We start from the raw sequence: 15010 nt of genomic DNA, 5'->3' as shown, positions 1-15010 counted from the left end.
AAGAAATGGATCAGTAGCTTGTCATCATGAGACTGTGCAGCCATTTTTCGACAATACATGGTAATATATGCCATGGGACACTTCGTTCCGTCATATTTTTCAAATTTCGAAAACTTGAACTTGGCAGGGATCAGTACATCAAGCACTAAGCATAGTTGACTGCGTCCATAGTGCCGAACCTATCAACTCTTTCGATAGTATGAAGGCGCTCTTCCAACATATTGTACTTTTTCTGGTCTTTGTCATTTTTTCCTGTTTTTGATGAACCTTTTCTTAATTTTTCTGGCTCTTTTGGATCGTCTAAATTCGGAACATGTATTGGTTCAGTAGGATTTGTCCCAAATTGCCCGTGAATCGATTGATGGTTCATCGGGGGTAATATATTGTAATAATTGGATGACGTCACTTGAGGGTGGACCCTTGGAAAAGTCTAGGCATCGGGTGGAGTGAACCCCGAGGGATAAGGTGGATCATCCCTTAAGTTTTCAGTGTCTTGTGCCGATGGGTTTTCTGGTGGAGCTGATTCTTCAACCACTCTTTTTCTTTTACTAAAGTTCATCATCAATTCCATCATCTTTGTTAATTGCTCTCTCATTTCCTCTTGAGCTTTTTCCATTTTATCCATTCGCTCTTTTTGTTCTTTTTCCATGATTCTTGCTCATTGATGTGTATTATGAACACGCTGGTCACTGATTTGAGGTTGTCGATCTATCTTGGAATCCTTATTTTTAAATCATAAACATGAATTAGATGCATTTTTAGTGCATGAATGAGATGAAAAAATGCACCCATTATCTTTATTTATAGGCGAAAACGTTCATTGTCATGAAATGATGATGTATACATGTATCAATGAATGATCATGCACTAAAAGTATTTGTCACATAATACCCATCAACAAAGTAATCCATTGCATAATATATTGTCTTTGATTACAATTCAGGAGTCATCTTTTATATCTAGAAATATTCAATAATTTTGTCGTAATGGTTATACACTTCATCAAGATACTTAATCAACTGTTGCTATCGTTTCCCAATTGGAAAGACCTGACTCCTCAATAAGTCTATTTTCCTAGCCATGCTTCTTGCCTTGTAAGCCACTTCCCTGATTTGCCTAACGAAGTAATCCATCTGGTTGTGTTTTTCCACATAAGCTTGTCTGTAGGATTCACCCCACTCTTGAAATCGAGTGCTCTCTTGCGTTAGGTGTTCATATTCCTGTTGATAAGTCGTCATGACCCTTTTGAGCTCTTCATACTCTTGTCTTAGTAATTGGATGGACTTTTGTTAGAATCGCACTTGATTTCTCAATCCATCATTGTACGCTTGAAGCTCATTGCCTTGGTTTTCTTTCGCTTGTATTTCCCTTTGGAGTTCACTGGTCGTGGCAGAAAACTCGTTATTCAGGCTCTCATACTTTTTTTCCCAATCACGTTCTATTTTTCGAATTTTCTTTACGTTTTATTTTTTGAATTTTCTTTCTTTGTTTGGCTGCTTTTATATTCATCTTTTCACACCTTTTTTGGAGATCTTCATATTGTTGTTTTCAACTGGTGTTGTCAGCTTCAGACTTCTTTCGAGCCAATTCACTTCCTAGTAAAGCATATCGAGGTTCTGGATAGCTTGGGCCACGAGGTCCATCTTCCTTCGGGTATACCACATCCTTAACTCGTCGAGCATGCCACACTAGATACCCAGTAGTAACTTCATCAGCGTACCTTCATTGGTTGACTCAACTTGTCTTTTTCCAAGCTCTTGCAATCTCCTCGATCCTTATCAGAAAACCTGGCTCTTCATAAGCAAACTCCAAAGTGTTAAGTCGGTGTGTCATAGACACAAATTGCTCTAACCCAAATTGTCTTCTCACCATAATTAGGGCATAGCTGATCGCTCCCCATGGCCCAATTAATGGTACCTAGGCTTCATCCTTGCATTTATACATGACTAGGTGATGCGGCATCCATGGAGCTCTCCATGTTACCTCCACGCTTATGAGTTTCCTGAGCCTAGAAATCCATTGCTCCGTAGTCTTGTTTGTCGGCCATTTACTTTCACAAAATTCTCTAATAGGGGCACTTTGCAGATGAAATGGCTTTCTAAAATTTTTGACCTTCCATTTAAAGTGACTTACTATCTAGATGGAAAGAAACTGTGCATATCCCACAAATTATCCTTCCCCCTTTTTCAGACAATAATTCAGTGATATGAGAGTTTCTGCTAGAATTGAAGGCGAAGGGTTGGCCTTGTTGATAACTTGCTCGAAGAAATCTATAATTCCGACCTCTATATGCCCCAAGACTTTGGAAAAGATCACTAGCCCATAAATTCCTAAAGCCATCATTAGTTGTCCTTGCTCGGTGTCTTGATGCTTCATGATATAGCTGCGTAGAAAACTCCATGGGATACATTCATTGTCTCCCTTTTTTCTTAGGTTTTGGTTGACTTCCCCCAGAGTAATACCCATCATCATAGCTAGCTTTCGCCTGTGCCCAGTCTTTTGTCTTCTCTAATATATTTTATCTAGATTACCAAGATCAATTTGAAGGAGAGTTGAGTATTCTTCAATTGTTGGGACCATATCCACCTTATTAAACACAAAATACCTATACGACGGGTCCCATAATTGTACAATGGCCTTCAACAACTGTTCATCAATCTGGACCTTAAAGAGCCGAGCTATATGGCCATATTTCTTATCGAAATTCACTCGAGTGGTGGCCTCCCACCTATCCCATATGTCAAGCAGATCGGTGAAGTCATTCTATTTAAGATCAACGTGGACCTTATCTAGTAGTGATGAGATGTGATCTCTTGGCAAGCAATCCCCCTCACTTTGTTGGGCACTCGCCATGTGCTAAGTCACTTCATATATTCTGTTGTAGCTTGAAGGTGGCTATGATGACTCCATGGATGCAATTGGATGTACTCCGTCAATAGTTGTCTAGTGACAAATACTTTTCCTAGATGCAAAAGTATGATGCAAATGTGCACATGCAAAAATGGCAACAGGTTTAAGTTAGTATATACAAGAAAAATTAAGAGTAATTCTAATGAAATTAATAACATGGATACGCAAGATACCTTCATTATTTTACAGAGAAAAATTTAAGGTAGAGGGAATATGACCATTCCTTCTGTGTACCTAATCAGAGGGTATTCTCTGACGGGTGAAGCTCTACCTAGGCAAGGTGACTCTCGGTATTTTACATGCTGAGTTCAGGTCGAAAATGGAGCTAAAGGTTCCCAAATCGCTTCTCACTGTCGTCTACACGGACTAGTAAGGCACCCCGGTCCTTACCCATTATAGGCTTCAAATGGACTGCGTTCGATCTGAGTCGAAGTCTTCACTAGCCCATGAGGAGGTTATCACCTCATGAAAGCGTAACTACTTAACTCCCTCTTAATTAAGGACAAAGCCCGAGTAGAAGGCTTATGCATGAATGCAAGATGTGTTGTGTGTAAAGAGGAATATACCGACCTCGGACCAATAATTTCACACTCCCCTTATCCTAAAATCCCACAATTATTAAAGACAGTAAAGTAATAATAGCAAAATAAATAAATGCATTAAAAAAAATATGCAAGATAAATACTCGACGCTAGAGAAAACACCAAATTATTTAAAGCTTAAGATAACTTATGATTAATTAATGGCTTGACTCTCGATGTCCCCAGCGGAGTTGCCAAGTTGTCGTTAAGTACGGGTCTAGGAACCCGACCGCTAGACGTAGGTGAAAATAGAACAACTAGGAGTCGCCACCAATCTGTTTTATATATTTTAGGTGTGATTAGTCACCTATTAACTCGGTTCTAATCGACGAAGTCCTAAATTAATTTTAGATCCGTCGAAAGAACGAGATCTGGTCTACAATTTTTAGAGATAGGTTCGAGGGTGCGGTTACGCACGGAGAAGGGTTAGCACTTCTGTTACGCCCGTTCCACTAACGGTACCATTCAATCTTAAGTTATCCTATTGTAGCCTACCTTGATTTTATTCTTGTATTTCCTTAATCTTTCTTATTAATTAATTCTTTATTATGTTATCCGATTGAATCCTTTATTCGGTAGTACCTATGCACATGATGCAAGCGTAAAATGATGTCGTGATTTGTTTGTTTTAAATAATGGGGTTGATAATTTTTTATTGAAAAATCATTCGAAAACCATCCTAACGCTTTGGTGAAGTTTTGAAATGTTCCTCATTTAGAGATATCCTTGGAAGAACTCATCTTTACAAATTCTTTAAGGGAATCCCGTCATCGAAATTCTTGCCCCATTTACACGATAAATGTGGCATCCTATGATAGAAGAAAATGATGATATCTACATGCACGCGTTTGTTAATTTAAATGGTTCATAATACATCCAATTATGTGTTTAATAGTTTAAGGTAATTTATTACCTTGTTTACGTGTTTATTATTAAAATTTTTCTTTAATGCTTGTTATTTACTTTTTTTATTTTTTTTATTTTTTATTTCATTTTATATTTTTTAAACAATTATTTGAATTAATGGGTGTTGGAGTATAGAGTTCGGATTTATCTCGACGTTTCAATGAAAATCCATCTCAAACTCCACACCTAAAAAATCCACCAGAAAGAGGCAACTCTTTGCCCCTTTTAGGTAAAATCTCTCAAATAGTCATTTCATTTTTCTTCTAATTTTTATATTTGTATCATGTTGTTTTTTTAAAATATATATTACATTTACAAGTATCTAAATATGAATATTTCTTTCTTTTCTTTTTTCTTATTCCTCTCATTTGCTTATTATTATTGCTATTTTTAACCAAACTAAATCTATTATTAGTTTTCTTACTATTTATTTACTTATTATATATATATATATATATATGTTCTTCTAAACTCTGCATTTTTATTATTATTTTTTTATTATTAATATTATTATTTTTTATTTTGATTTTCTAACATTAAAATGAGCATTTGTATTATATATATATATATATATATATATATATATATATATAACCTTTCCTAATATGGTTTAAATTATAACAAAAAAATGCATTTTATTTAACAAAATGGGCTAGACCCAAAATCAATTGAAACAAGCCCAAACCAAAAAGAAAGATTATACCTTTCCAAGCTCAGATTAGCCCAACTCAATGACCCACAGAAGCCCAAATCTGCTGTGCCGGATTTGTTTCCTAAGACCCACAAGGTAGAGCTCAAAACGCACCGTTTTAGGTGCTTGTTTGGTAGACTGTAATTTTCTAAAATGACTTCGTTTTGAAAATCCTAACCTTAAGTGTTTAAACCTTCATTTTCCCTTCTCTTCTTATTTTCTGCCTTCTTTTCTCTCTCTAGCTGTAACCCTTTCTACCTTCTCTCTAAAACTTTCCCTTCTCTCTCTTCTCCCTCTCTTTTTCCTTTTTGTCGATCGGTGACTTCTCTCCCTCTCTTTTTCCTTTTCGTTGGTCGATGACTTCTTTCTATTCCCTACCGTCATAGATCGACGGTCCTAGATCCTAAATCTCCCTTTCTTTGTCACCCTCTTTTGTCGCCGGCCTCCCATACCCACACAAATCAACCCCTTTTTTAAAACACTAATTTTTTTTGTTTATTTATTTTTTTGCTCTATTTTTATTGATTTTGATTTATTGTTTTTATTGTGGCTAGGGTAGTTTTCTAGTAGAACTTAGGACCTTTGGATCTGATTTTGTGATTTTGTTGGTTTTGAGAATGGGATTTTTTTGTTGCTTTTTGATCTGGAAAGATTGGGTTTTCTGGGTTGTTTCTTGGTTCCTCCCAAAAATCCCACCTTTGCTTTAGAAATTTTAGGGTTCTTATAGAACCCAGTTGTCCAAAGTTTTAGACAATCAGAGAGGGCAATCATGCTCAGTTCAGTATGATTTTCGGGGTGGCCTCCAAGTTAAAAATAAATCTGTCAGAAAGATCTTCAAATCCCAACCGTCGGAGGAGCATTTAATGCTCTGTTTTTGTTGACTATGGAGGCCATGCTAACCTCCAGACTTTTCTTTCTTTTTTATTTTTTTTATTTTTATTGGATTTATTTTTATTTATTTTTTTATATTTTTATTGAATGGGTGTCTACATTTGTCTTTTGCTCTAGGTGGAGCTAAAGTGGTTTGGGTGAGTGTTCTTAAAAGATTATTAAGAAAAAGTGTGCAAGGAATCTTGGGTTGATTTGAGGAACCATAGAGGTCAATTTATTGTACTTTAATTTCTCAATAATAGAAGAACAGTTTCACTCCGGGGACGTAGGTAAGAGGTCGAACCACATAAATTTTTGTGTTTTTTCTATTTGCTTAATTTCTCTGGGTTTTATCTTTGTTGTTTCTTGGTCAATTTTCACAACAAACTGGTATCAGAGCTTTGGGTTCAGTAAATTCAAGATTCAACAAGGATGTCGAAAGTTACTAGTTCTACGAATTTTTTAATTGAGAAGTTTGATAGGAAGACTAGTTTCACGTAGTAGCCAAGAAGGATGAAAGATCTCCTTGTGCAGCAAGGTTTAATGCACCCCTTGCTAGGAAAGGAGGAAGGGCAACCAGATGACATGAAGGATTTTGAATGGGTAGAGTTGGAGCAAAGGTGTCACGACTCGGAACTCCCCTCGAACCCGTGACAATCGCTGCGGTGCTCCGATGGGCACCCATCTCTCGGAATGCCAACCGAAACCTCGCAAGGCTTAATATCAGTTTCTCGTTTTCCTCGGTGAGTAACTATTGCCAAATATTATTTTTTAAAGGATTTTAAGCTATTTCCAACTTAAAACTAATAAAATAAAAATTGTCTTACAGGGGCATTTTGGTTATTTTTCACTAAAAATTTCAAAACCAGTTAAAAAAAATGTAGTAAACAAGTACCAATCGTATAATTCATATTCAAAAATAAGTTTAAGCATCTAAAACCTTTATTTAAAATGAATTTATAATTATTTGAATATAATAAGAAGATAAAACAAAATATTCAATAAAATATTTTATTTTCTTATAATCAGTAATTTTAGAGTTATACGTAAATACTTTTTGTAACGTAGCAACTGAATAAATTCATTCTTACTGTAACACAATAAACTAGAGTATTTAAATTAATTTAAATTTACAACATCAAGTGTGCCCACAAATAACCAGAATTAAGAAAAATTATGAACTTACTGTGTGGATGACGCTAATCCAATAGAAGCCCTCGATGGAATCAGCTATCAACAGCCTACTCTGAACCTGAAATGGGTGGAAATGAGGGTGGTGAGATTATAAAATCCCAGTGAGTAAACAAATACCATTTAAATCAACTAAAGCCGAGTAAAAGGAGACAGTTAATATATCCATCACAATACATATTTCACAATTTGAAAATTCATCCCAACCCATGCAAACGATTGTATTTCATTTAATTTCTCATTAAGGCTTATGATTTTCATAAACATTTGGCTCATGCCATCAACTAGTACTCGGTGACACCTTGATCAGAGGTGTACACTAGAGCCCGCCAAGGCTGTTAAAATTTCCTATACACGTAAAACATATTTTTAGTTTGAGAAAAACACAGTCGTTCCTTGGCGTTAGCGGAGTTCATCATCACGAGGTGGTTCGACGTGACGTGAACTCTAACCATACCTCAGGAGATACCCTACGCGCCTCTCCAACCGAGGTACATATATATATATATATATCCAGATTCTGTGCCCCTTTAATAAGCTGGTCCACAGAATCCGCCCACTGCAACAAGCTAAACCCACCATACAATAAAATTCATTCTAGCATGACATGCCAATTATTGTAATTCACAGCCTTTCAAGGCTAAATACACATTTCATATATTTCAACATAAATACCAATTCAGCCATTCATGCAAATATTATCATAAGCCATTTATTCAAATCATATATTTTTCAACATAACAAGTGGTCTCCAATTACTCTATTTTTCAAAATCATCATTCAATTTTAAAACAATTTATAACATCTTTTCATGTAGACACATTTTGTTTGTAAAACTCAAGATTTACCATTTAATTTCATTTTCATAAAATTTCATCAAAATCAATTAAAAACATACTTTAGATAATAAAAATGATGGTAAGGTTACTCACCTCACAATAGCGGGATTTCCACTTCGCTATTACTTCGTATATGCGTATAATTATACCTAATTGCCCGTCACCTACTTCGTTCAACACGCTTTCCTAGCAACCATTTAAATTCAATACATTTAGTGAATCAATTCTACTTTTCTTTCTCTCATTCTATCATAAATCCACTCACTTAATTCACATCTTAATATATTTTTACTATAATTAATTACATCCTTCGTTCACGTAATTCTTTAGAGTATTAACACCAGTAACTTATTTAAGGTATTAAGTGCCTATTTCAACCTTTTAAGCAACTTAAATTTACTTCATATCACCAATTAACCAATGCATAATTACATAAAATAATTTAGCCTCCATATAATCCAATTTCAAAATAAATCATGGTAAAGAATAAAGAAATTTTTACCCAATTAAGCTAGGTTGGCCCAAATCTCCACCTTCCTTTTCTTTTGGATTTTTCTTCCTTTGTTGTTTTTGGACTCTTATTCATGGACTTCTCTCATTTCTTTTTAATTGGGTCATGCCCATCCTTCCTTTATTGGACCATGTCCAATTTTCCTTGCTTGTTGGGCCATGCCCACTTTCCTTGTTATTTTCTTTTCCTTTCTTTTCTTTTCTTTTTTTTTTCTTTTCTTTTCTTTCTTTCTTTCTCTTCCACCGTCTAGCAGCCTTGTTGTATTCCTTTTTCTTCTCTTCACATGCACAAACCGTCCATTCTCTTCCTTTCTCTCCCTCTCACCACCGGTCACACTTCCTAGCTTTTTTTCTCTCAATTTTTCAGCAGCTACAACTGCTTATTTTGGCTCCAAAATCAGCAGCTATGCTGCTCTGTTTTTTCTTAAAATTTTAGCAACTAAGTTGCACCTTTCCTTCAAAAAATTTGTAGGCAAAACAACCACAATTAACCATTAAAACAGCAACTCAAACCTTAAATTTTCTGCTGCAAAATTTTGCACTTTTTGGCCACCAAAATAAGCAAAAAAATGGCACTTTCCAACCTCCAAAACCAGCAGAAAAACAGCTCTTTCCAGCCTCCAAAATCAGCCCTTAAATGGCTCTCTTTCCCTTCTTGAATGGTAGCAAAAACAACCCCTCAACTCAACTCTCTTTTCCTTTTGTTTTCCTTTCTCATGCATGATTTTCTTTTTGTTTTTCTTTCTCTCGATTCTTTCTTCTTCCTTTGGTCTTTTATTTCTCCTTTACCCTCCCTCAACCGACCTCTCTTTTTTTCTTGGTCCTCTTTACTTAGTTTGGTCAATTACACATATATATATTTTATTTCTCTCTTGAATGTTCCACAAACTTCCTTCATGGCCGGCCACATCAAAATTTTGTTTTTTCTTCTTTCACTTGTTGGTCCACATGGCCGCCCCCCCCCCCCCCCCCCTCCAATTCACTAAGTAAAGAGTTTTTGACTCTTTTATTGACCACATGGGCTGCTGCCCATGTTGGTCTTCTAATATTTTATTTTATTTTTACTCTATGATTATTTTATTTTTCTCACTAATTTCACTACATATCCTTTAATCTTTATATTCCAATTTTGATCTTTTTAATACGTCTAAAAATTTCAATTTTCATCTAACTTCCTTTCTCGATGCGTGTACCATCGAAATATAAAAATTGCACCTCAATGCAGTATTACCACAATATTTAAATATTTACTTATCCGCGTTGGTTCGACTTAACAAAACACGCGTATTTCACTTTTGTCGCTCATTTCACCAAAAATTCACTTGTATTTCTTCTCCCTCACTTGGATCAATCATATGATCCTTCTTCATGACTAATTTCGACATCCGATTAAATATTAATATTTTAATATTATTTTATTAATAAAATATTATTTTATTCTAAAAATTTTATCTTGTCTCCTTGGTACCCAAAATACCTTATTATGCCTCACTTGACTTTCGAATCGCCTTTTATCTCACAAATTCTCCTCCGATAAAATTATTATTATTTTCTCGCGTGCGAAATATTTTATCCTAAACTACTCCTTTCGTCTTTTATCACTTTTAAACATTTTAATTGACCTCAATTTGCATCCGATCAACTTTATTTATCACCATATCAAAGTATAGGGTATTTTAATAGGTGTGTGAGCACTATTCAGCTTTGCATTGGAGATAATGTGTTTAACCATGTTATTGATGAGGATTCTACTCCAAGGTTATGGGCAAAGTTAGAAAAGATTTACTTAGCGAAAAGTCTTTCCAACAAATTATAACATAGGCGAAAGTTGTATCGCTTAAAGATGGAGGAGAATGGAGACCTCATGAAGCATATGAATGAATTCGATGGGATCATTGATCAGTTGAAGAAGGTTAATGTGAAGGTGGAGGAAGAGGAAAAGACATTGTTGTTCTTGACTTCGCTCCTAGACTCCTATGAGGTATTTATGGAATCTCTGATATGTGGGATGGATACAATAACGTTAGAACAAGCACAAGCAATGTTAATGTCTCGTGAAGCCCGAAAGAAAAGTAAGGAAGGGGATAGAGATCCAAATGGCTTGGCATTGGTAACTAAGGTTCATAGGAGGAAGTCAACTGGTAAGGGATCTAAAGGTGGCAAGTCCAGATCCAATAATGTTCAGTGCTTTTAATGCAAAGGGTATGGACATATTAAAAGGGATTGTTCTACAAAAGGGGATGAAAGTAACAAGAGCAAAGGTGAGTGTGCTTTCATTGCTGAAGGTGATGATTGTGATGTCCTTACAATCTCAGAAAATATGGATGCAAATTCTTATTGGTATTTAGATTCTACTTTTGTCACTCACATATGTTATCAAAAAGATTGTTTTGATTTACTTCAAGAAGGGGTGACTGGGAATTTGACTTTAGGCAATAAGTCAGTAGTGAAGGTCATGGGTCTTAGAGTGGTGAAAATCAAAATGTTTGATGAGGTTGTGTGTTCTTTGGGCGGTGTGGCTTATGTCCCGAAGATGCGTAAGAATCTAATATCATTGAGCTTGTTAGACTCCAAAGGATATGGATATTCTGCTTTTGATGGAGTGGTAAAAGTCACACAAGGCGACATGGTCCTGATGAAGGGGAATTTGCATAATGGCTTGTATCATCTAGAATGCGAGGCCTTGAAGAGATAGGAACAGTGCATAAGAGATGGTAGCTACCAAAGTGAGATTTCATTTGCCAAAGAGGTGATGAAAGGTTCCCATGGTGTAGATGATGATGAAAGGATGAAAAATCTTGCCAGTAGTGAATTGGAAGGGTTGTCGAGGTCCCTTTCTGAAGTCAATTAGTGCCATTGACTGGACGACTACACAGGTGCATTTGTCGTTTTGTGGAATCGAGTGTTGGACCATGCTTGATTTGGTATGTGTAGTCGTGGTAATTATAAAGGCCAATGATTTGGAAAGTCTTATGTTTGGAGAGTTATTCAAGGTGTTGAAAAGTAGGTGGAGTTAGGAAGTTATAATTAAGTGCGACTGGTGGAAGAGGTTTAAGGAGTTTGAATTCAAGTCAAAGGTGGAGATTTGTTAAGTTTTAGGTTGACTAGAATTCTAAATCTTATTTGATTAGGATTCTTGTTTGTGTACAACATTGGGTAGTTGTATGGTTTTAAACTTCTTATTCCACATCGAGTCCTAATCACATTCTACTTTGAACTTTTATACTATAAAAGTGGATTTTAGGCTTTAGAATTGCAAATAGTGCTTTGAGAGCTTTAGAGAAGGAACATCTTGTCACTTTGTCTTTTGCTTTAGGTGGAGCTAGAGTTGTTTGGGTGAGTGTTCTTAGGAGATTATTGAGAAAAAGTGTGCAAGGGATCTTGGGTTGGTTTGGAGAACCATAGAGGTCAATTTATTGTACTTTAATTTCTCAATAATAGAAAAACAGTTTCACTTCGTGGACGTAGGTAAAAGGCTGAACCACGTAAATTCTTGTGTTTTTTCTATTTGCTTAATTTCTCTGAGTTTTATCTTTGTTGTTTCTTGGTCAGTTTCCACAACAGTGATGTTATGGGATCATTTATTTTGTGATTCTGGTGCCTTTTGCTTGCTGAGCGATGTTATCTTCTTTATTGCTACCAATTATGTTATGGTTGGCTGTGATAAGTTGATCTACCGATGGTTTCGTGGTTGACTTTAGGTCGTTCACGAACTCTTTTGTGCTGAAAATTTCGATGTTGGGCTTTTTTTTACACAGTAATTGAATAGTTTGTTTTTTTAGGTGTTGGGATTCCTTTTTTTGTGTGGTTGGTTGGAATTCTTTTTTTTTTTTATAAGTTACACTGGGGAGAGTATCGGTACAGGTCAAAAAGGAAAATCAGTCAATCGAAATTGAGGTATTCCAACTCATTTTTGAGCTTAAATGACTAAAATCTGAAACATAACCAATCAAGTCCATATTTTTAATTGAAATCAGCCCCATCTTATTTAAATAGGTAGTTTAGTTCATACGATTTATTTTTAAGAAATGCAATAAACAAGCACCACATAGTTTAATTTTTGGTAAAAATATTAAACGCTATATAATTTTTTTAATAAAAAACAATAAACACCATGTTATTTATTTATAAGAATTTTTAACCAATAATTTATTTTTTTAAAGTAGTAATAAACACCATATATTAAATTGGCTAACAAAAATATTAAATAAAATGGAAAAGATAAGAGAAAAGGTCAAGTCTATTTGTTTTGACGTACAATATTTTGAAAAATATTTTCAAGATTTATATTTGTGAACATTTAATTACAAATGTAAAACAGTTTACAAGTAAATAGGAAAAACACCCATTGACCATGTAAAATGTCTTTCAACATTAGACAATTTCCAAAGAATAATAAAAAAAAAAACTCTTATTCCAAGCATAGGACTATTGGTTTGATGAATATTGATATTTAATTTAAAATATTAAAAAAGTAAAAAATATATTAACTAAAAAAATTTATTTTAAAATATTAATGTTTAAATTATTAAATATTATGAAAATTAAAAAAATAATTTTTTTAATAAAATCATTCAATGCAATTAATTTTTTATTTATAAATTGAATAAATCTTACTAATAATTATAATAAAAAATATTTCAATGATCATCATTTAATGAATACACATAGTATAAGTTTTAGATGTTTTACACAATTGATGATATTTATATTTCTAAAATGTTACGGTAAAAAAGTGATGAAATAGAAAATTTTTTGAAAACTAGAGCTTATTTTAATTATAAATATGTGATTAAATGTTTTAAGAAATATTATTATTGATTTTGTCTATTTTCAAGTCTATTCTTAATTTTGAATCCAAATTAATGAAAACCAAGTGACACCATTATTTTGTAAGCAACACCTATTTATCACTTTAACATCCAAATAACTCCACTAGAGATGATGGAAAATATTTTTCACAGAATGATCCAAACGATAGAAATTGCTTTCCACAATTTATCCGAATAACAAAAAATTAAATTTTTTTATAAATATTTTATATTGAAAAAATTTTTCTTTAACAAGTTATTTTTTGATTACCAAACAGACCCATAATATGCAATGCAATCATCCATGGCATTAATCTAAATGCATGAAGTACAACATAAATTAATAAATTGGGCTTGCTTAGTAGGAAATAACATCAAATATAAAGCCTAATGCTACAGGCTGCTGGATTACATCAGATTATGACTAAAAATGGCTTATCATAAGCCTAATACTATAACTGAGTTGCCACAGTCCTTTAAGGAAAGCCCCCATAGGGGAAACCTGCACCAAGAGGGAAAATGATGCAAGGAAAGAACACTTGAACTAAAACCAAAGCTGACATTCCACATCAACTCAGAACTATAACTAGGGGAACCACTTTAATACCAACAGAAACATACTACAATGGCAAAAATAGCATCCACAGAAGATTAAAAACATTAGTTGAAACCTTAGTCTTCACGAATATGGAACCAACAATGCATTGAATCTCATAAATCCTCTTCGAAGAAATGCTAAATTTTGGTCTGACATGAATCCCTCAGACTTCAAGACAAACATCACCTAGCAGCAGAAAGAGTCAATAAAAAACCAACCAGCAACAAACCGGACCCAAAATACATAACCCAAAATTCGACAAAATCACCAACAGCATCAAACCAACTAAAACCCAAGATACCACATCAAAACAGAAAGACAGTTCTGAAAATTAATGTTGATGTCCATACAAATAACAAGCCTCAAGTGTTTGTCTGAGTTAAAGATTTTTTCATTTTGGTTGATTTTACCAAAGATAGCAATTAGGAAAGAAGAGGCATAAGACATTCATGCAACTAAAATATTCTTAGAATAAGGCCTTAGCAAAATTAAGATCCTCAGCCCAACAATAGAATTTGTCAACAACACAACATACCTTGAAGATAAATGGCTGGCAAGGAGACGACAAGACAGCAAGAGATGGCAAGTCGGCAACGGCAGTCAGCAAGTGAAGGATCAAGGAAGAAGGGGGAGGTTTTTAATTTTAGGGGGTTTTCAAGAAAAGGGGGCGGCCAATCTATCAACAATCAGGACTTGGGAAGGGAAGGAAAGGAAGAGGGGGAATTTAATGAGATATATAACGGGAATTGCATCCTTTCTGATTTTTCGGTCAGTTCGGTTGAGAAGGAATTGCCCCCAGCAGTCGAACTGCGGTGCCTTCAAAATCGACAGTCACAACCGACGCCAAAATCGACATCGAAAAACTACGTCGATTGTGATGGTCGCTGTCAGTTCCGGTCGGTTGTGTAGTTACAACCGAATGGTTGCTCAGCCCTGAGTTACAAGGAATGTTTTATTCCTTACTTTTGTCAATGAATTTTTAACTTTTCAAAAGGACAATGATAGAATAGTTGAAGCTAATTTTTTATGAATTAATCTACTCAAATCTCGAAAAAAAAGGGGAGAAGAGATTGGATTTGTTCCATTGTTGTGTACTCTGAGGT

General features: G+C 34.6%; 1 long non-coding RNA gene across 1 annotated transcript; it reads right to left on the bottom strand.

Moving 5' to 3' along the window:
- Window positions 1-7141: 7141 nt before the first annotated feature.
- Window positions 7142-8581, bottom strand: LOC148760695 (uncharacterized). Its single transcript, XR_016028300.1, has 3 exons — window positions 8491-8581; window positions 8082-8174; window positions 7142-7210 (listed from the first exon to the last, which is right to left on the bottom strand). It is a non-coding gene; the product is annotated as an uncharacterized LOC148760695 (long non-coding RNA).
- Between the last annotated feature and the right edge of the window lie 6429 nt (window positions 8582-15010).

Source organism: Theobroma cacao, chromosome 9 (genome assembly GCF_053813885.1).
Source record: "Theobroma cacao isolate CCN51 chromosome 9, ASM5381388v1, whole genome shotgun sequence".
Lineage (NCBI taxonomy): Eukaryota > Viridiplantae > Streptophyta > Magnoliopsida > Malvales > Malvaceae > Theobroma > Theobroma cacao.
Note: the sequence above shows the minus strand (reverse complement) of the source record. Positions and strands in the feature narration are given on the sequence as shown.